Genomic DNA, 5,784 nt, shown 5'->3' with positions numbered 1-5,784 from the left:
CCCAGTCAGCATGTTATTTAGGACAGCTCAAGGAATTTCTCCTTCATGAATGTTTCACCCGGCACAGAACGTGCCAGCTGAAAACCAATTAATAGCTAATGATAATTATCCAAGATTGAAACTTCTGCTGATATTCATTTTTAATGATGGTTTTGAAATATTAAAAGCAAGGAAATGGGCAGATCAGATGACAGATTCATAACCCAGAAGTGGTGCCACCGGCGGGTTTAATAAAATGAAGATGAATACATGCTTTTAATGAGCTAGGACAGAGCTAACATGTTAATGCAACATCAGTTTTTAGATGGCTGACCAGAGAGAAGTTCTTTTCTCCTCCTGGAATTTGGATCAAAGTTCAGTTGCAGGAGTTTATCCCACACTTTGGGGAATTAGATAACAGGAGGAAGATCTCTTGGTCCACTACTGCCATGTGTCTCTTTGGAGCAGTGACATTTTCCTGCAGATCATCAAAGACCTCAGTACATGCTCTGGATGCTCCAAGATTGGTCATTTTAGATGCTCACAGCTCTTCTATGGGGCCTGCAATGGCTCTGAGGGGTGTGAACTAAAAAATTTACTAGGCATAAATGCACACTGGTACAAATGGTGCAACATTAAACTGCTAGAGTTACAGCAAGTCAACACATACAGAGGCACACTGAGCTGAAAGGCTGTTATTTCATCTGAGCTCATACTCGAGTGCCTGGCTTTTGAAAACACACCCATTATGTACAAATTTGTGCAGACATGGATTTTTGCGTCACTTTGCAGTCTCTGTAGCCCTTTGTCCTTTCACTGCCACAGGCACCGTTCTCCATGTGGGGTCTGTAGGACAGCTGAAGGGTGCAGATCTGCACACATCTGGTTTCTGGATACTTGTGCTGTGAATGACTTTTGGTAATACAAAGTGTCCGTGAATCAGCAACTGCTCCTGCAATCCCAGTCTGCCCTTATAACAACAGTCTCAAAACCTTTTGTTTACAACATGCAAGACAAACAAAAGCCAATGTGATGTTTTAAGAGCTCCTGCCACTTTGAGAGTTTTGCAGGTGCACTTGCAGGCACTGAGAGCAGAGGGCTGTTTCTAGCCCCCAGCTAATTACATTGCTGCACTATATTCCTTGTCTTGTTTATTCCCCAGCAAAAGGGTACAGCAGTGCTAAGAAGGAACATTCCTGATCCAAACACATGTATTTACTACATGGCCTTGAAAAACTTCTCCTTTAGCCTGGGTCTCATTCAAATTCAGAGGCACTTGCTGAGACTTAACTCCAGTTTCTGAGCTGCTTAGGGCTCCTTGCTGCCACATAGGTTTTTTTCAGACAAGTGCCAAAAAAGACTATGTTGCCACTCCCTCTCAGGCCAAAGCATTTGGCAGCATGATGGGTGATTTTCAGCCCACAGACTCACACCACTGGGGTGTAAACCAGCATCACCTGACAGGATGCTCATGCTGTTGCCTTCTTGTGGATTTGTGCCAGCTTCATTCCTGTAGAGGTTTAAAGGGGGCCGGGTACCAAGTGGATCTTTGAAAGTCTCTTGCTTTCTTTGTTCTACCTATAATGATGTTCATATTATGGCTTATTTGCCTGCAGGACAGCATGGTGATGGAATTTTCTTTGGAAATGAGGCAGAGAGTTCATTATTTGTGAGCTCCTGGAGAAGGAGATTCACAGCTTTTTGGTAAGAAGATGGCCATGGGAAACTTTGCAGTAAGTCAACAATGGCCAACCCTTGCAAGTTGGTTCCTGGCTTCAGAAAAGAGATGTTAGGCCTTAGAAACCCAAAGAGTGGGTCTCTGCAGGGACAAGGGTTGCAGTTCTCTGCTGATTTCCTCCATCTAAATGAGGACGACTGCAAATAAACCATCTGCAAGAGGAAAATCTGGTTTGAGCAAATTACACCCATGTTTTACTTTGCTGTCAACAATAAACTCATTAGCATTTGTACAGGGCATGGGGTAAAACTATTCACCTTTTAATTTCAGCCAGCAAGCTGGTGTTAGGGCTGGGAATGCACAGCACCTGTGAGTCCAAGGCTCCCACTGCACTGTCAGATGGCAATATCAGCTGATTAATTTCTTCCATGAATACTCGAGTTTTCCCACCAGACAAGTGTTCACCCTGCTGCAGTAATAGTCAAAGAAGATATCCTACAGGAGGAAAACAGCCTCGTATGTTCTCATGATTCAGGAACGACAGAGTAGCTAGATGGGTGCTGCCATTACAGACATTTTTCCAGTTCCTGTGCAATGTTTGCATGCTCCAAAGATGATGTGCACTCTGCAGGCAGGGGCATGCTGCTGCTAACCAGAATGGACACATGTCCCTGGGCTTTATCTAACATCTGGCCTTGCTTTGATGCTATCTCAGGAGGGAAAGGTCAGGGAAAATTGCTATCTTGTCCCAACAAATTGAGCAGATAAGAAAAGTCGTACAATACGAGTTGGCAAAGATGACTGCCTTTTTAAAGTCAGCTTGCTGCAGTGGGATGGATGGCAATCCAGTGCTTGCAATGCTCCCAGCACCACAGCTGATGAGGAAGCCCTGGCTGAGCAGCTCTGAGTGCTGCAGAGCTGACCGGAGCTGAGGCCATGACCCATGCAGCTAGATCAGTGGCAAATATGTGAGGCAAAAGTCCCTTTTGGCCCAGGCTGTGAGTGAGTATGGAGCTGTAGCCTTGGGATTCAGTCTGAGCACAACAGAAGCGCATTACAGAATAGTTGAAGCACTGGAGACACAACACCTGTAAATCAAAGAAGAGCTGAAGACGACAGGAAAGGAGAGGACCTCAGTCTTCACCCCGGAAGGGCTGATGGTTTCTTTGCAGCTCTTTAATGACACATGGCATCCACAGAGCTCACTGTGCTGCAGTCCAGGGCTATTTGTCCCTGGTGACTCTGGTCAGCTCACACCATGTCCTCTCCTGTCCCTCCCCATCCTTGTGTGACCTGACACAGATGGCATTGCCACACCACATGACGCAGCAGCACTGCTGGTAGGGGACACATTCACATCAGCAGCTGGCACAGCATGGGGCAAGTCCTGCTTGTCCCTGCCAGAGGCTCACCTGTTTTCAAAATCAGTGAGGGAAGCCATGAGGGAAGATGCAGTAACATCACTGTTAAAAATGTTATGTCATCAGTAAGAAATTAAATGAAAAGTGAGGAGCTAGCTAGCTTTCCAGGGAAAGCCAAAGGCTAAGTTTGTGTATACATATATATATATATACACACACCTTTGTATGTGTATTTATTTGCATCTATGTAGAAGATGAGGATGGTTTTAGAAAAGGATTAGCACACTTTCTGTATTTCCTCTGGTATGCTGTTTCCTCAGATAATGTCAGTGACTGATGTGTGGGGGTTGCTACACATCTATTTCCCACTGCAGACAAAGCTATTACTTAGGTAATCAATATTTAATCTCTATTAGGGGGAGTCATTTTTAAGCGTACTTTAAAAAGCACATCTGAAGCACTTGGTATCAATCATAGCCATGCAGAGCTGTGCTGAACTCAATCTTCATCTCAAGAAGGGATTTTTTGGAAGGCCTTTGCAGGGGGGGAAAAGGAAGGAAAGAAACCCAAGAAACTGTGAAAGCTGTAGCTATTTCAGGCAACAGAGTGAGTCCAAAATAGCACAGGTTTGATTCGCACCCTAGTTTTTGTGAAGGGGATAGAGAACATGGGGAAAGGGTATCAGGATCTGCTCTGCCCTGAGTCAAAAGCAGCAGACAGAGCTTCAGTGATGCCTCTCTCCTCTGCTCCCAGACAGGCAGCTTGGTCAAAGCTGAAACATTTTGCAGTGAGGTGTCAGTTTGTAGCTGGAAGGACTTGGGACAGGTTGACAGAACAAGGCTCAACTGCTAGAGGCTGACGAGGAATGTGGAGAATGAGATTTAGTCCTTTCCCACCCTACTTTGGAGTGATCCAGGATGAAGATGCTGGTGTGGGTCAAGTAAGGCCAGAATTTGAATCAGTTCTGGTCAGACCTTTCCTGCTTCTTACTCAAGGCGTATTTTCAAAGCAGCCTCAGGAGACTGAGTCACCAGGTTTGTGCAGTGTCCCCAGCACGCAAGGTACTAAGGGATGGGAAGTGAACTTCCCTGTCTCTGGGGCTACCAGTGGTCAGATTGGTTCTAGTTCAGGCAGTGTTTGCAGCTGTGTGAGAGCAGAGTGTTCCTCCCTATGCACGCTGGCTGCTTCCAGGGACCATGAGGACTCCCAGCCTCTCCCTCCCAAAGAACTCCATCATCATCTAGCAATATAGATTTTTATGCTAAAATGCCCTTTGTCAGCATTCAGAGCTATAGAGAAGGTGAATTCAGTAGGAACTGGACAGTGCAACTCTCCTGGCTTTGAAGTGAAAATTGTGCCAATTTTAACAGTATTTGAAGAAATCAGGAGAAAGGCAAGGGCAAGGGTATATGTGTATGCCCAGCACTGAAATGTGCCCAACACACCAATTTTCTACCTATTGCAGTGGTATAAACTTGTGACTGATCTCCCCAGGAGCTAACTGCTCTCAGAAATACACATAGGATTGGACACCTTTAACAGCAAAGAGACATTTTGTTTGGATGTTATTTGGCTAAAGACTTTGAGATAACATTTAGGTACATGGCTTATAAAGAAGATGGGGGTGGGGGGGAGGGTTGAGATTGATAAAAAATAAACACTGAGTCAACACAGCTTCATTATTTGCAGACATGGTTCAAGGCCAGCAGAATGCACCAGGCACACAGAGGGCACGCTGGCCCAAGGCTGCTGAAAGTTAATATTGTGCAATATTTCTGAAGATGTGGAGTAACAAACTATTCCAAAAGCCATGCTCAGTCCAGCAGAGATAGAAAAAGACACTAATGCCCTTGGTTTTGTTTGCTTCCAGGCTCTGCTTTCTGACTGTCACTGAATACATCGTGGCTTGCTTCTGGGCTCCTGTTTGCAGAGGATCTCAGCACTTTCTAGAACTAAAAAAAATGCTCAGTCTGACTGAAGAAATAATTTATTCCAGGATCTGCTCCTTACAGACAGTGCAGAAGTGCCAAGGTTGGCTCTGGTTTGTAAACAGCGGGAATACAGGGCTTTTTTCTCCAAAGGGAGACAACTCCTTAAGACATTGACTGCTGCGGCTGCTGCATCTCCTGCATGGCCAGAGTCAAAGACACTATCCTGACTTATTTAAGAGTTAATGCTTACTGGTCTGATCAGCTTGAAGTACCAGTCCATTCTAGTGGTGAGCCTGAAGATTTCTGTCGTGGCAGTTCGAAGTCTGATAATATCTATGGAATTATCTTATGTCTGGCAACAGCCCCTTCCAGGAGCTGCAGGGGAAATGCAAGAAACACACGGCAAATGCCCACAAAATAATTAATGAGTAGGAAGAGTTTCATCTCTTTGCTAGTGGGAGCTTCTTTCTTAGGTTTGTAGGAGTTTTTATCCCCTCTGAAAAGGAATATATTGTCTCTTAACTGCTGCAGAAGTTCTCAAAAATCAATAGACATGCTTATTTTTATTTATTTATTTATTTAAACTTTACCTAAAACAAGGCTGTTTGACTTGTTACTGGGGAGAAGATGTGAGAACAAAACATCCCCTGACAGAACTTGGCCACCTTGTTTAATGGTCTCCTGGAAATCTCTGGGATACTGAGCATGAAGTGGGCTTAAGAAAGTGACAAAACAAGAGGTTTGAATAAAGCTGTGATGGTGGAAAATGTTTACAGGAGTCTTAGAAAATACACAGAACCCCAAATCTTCACATGTTCTGTAGATTTTTCAATAT

This window comes from Chaetura pelagica, unplaced genomic scaffold (genome assembly GCF_000747805.2).
Source record: "Chaetura pelagica isolate M959 unplaced genomic scaffold, ChaPel_1.0 scaffold116, whole genome shotgun sequence".
In the NCBI taxonomy this organism is placed as follows: Eukaryota; Metazoa; Chordata; class Aves; order Apodiformes; family Apodidae; genus Chaetura; species Chaetura pelagica.
The sequence above is the reverse complement of the archived record's forward strand: the minus strand, read 5'-3'. Positions refer to the sequence as shown.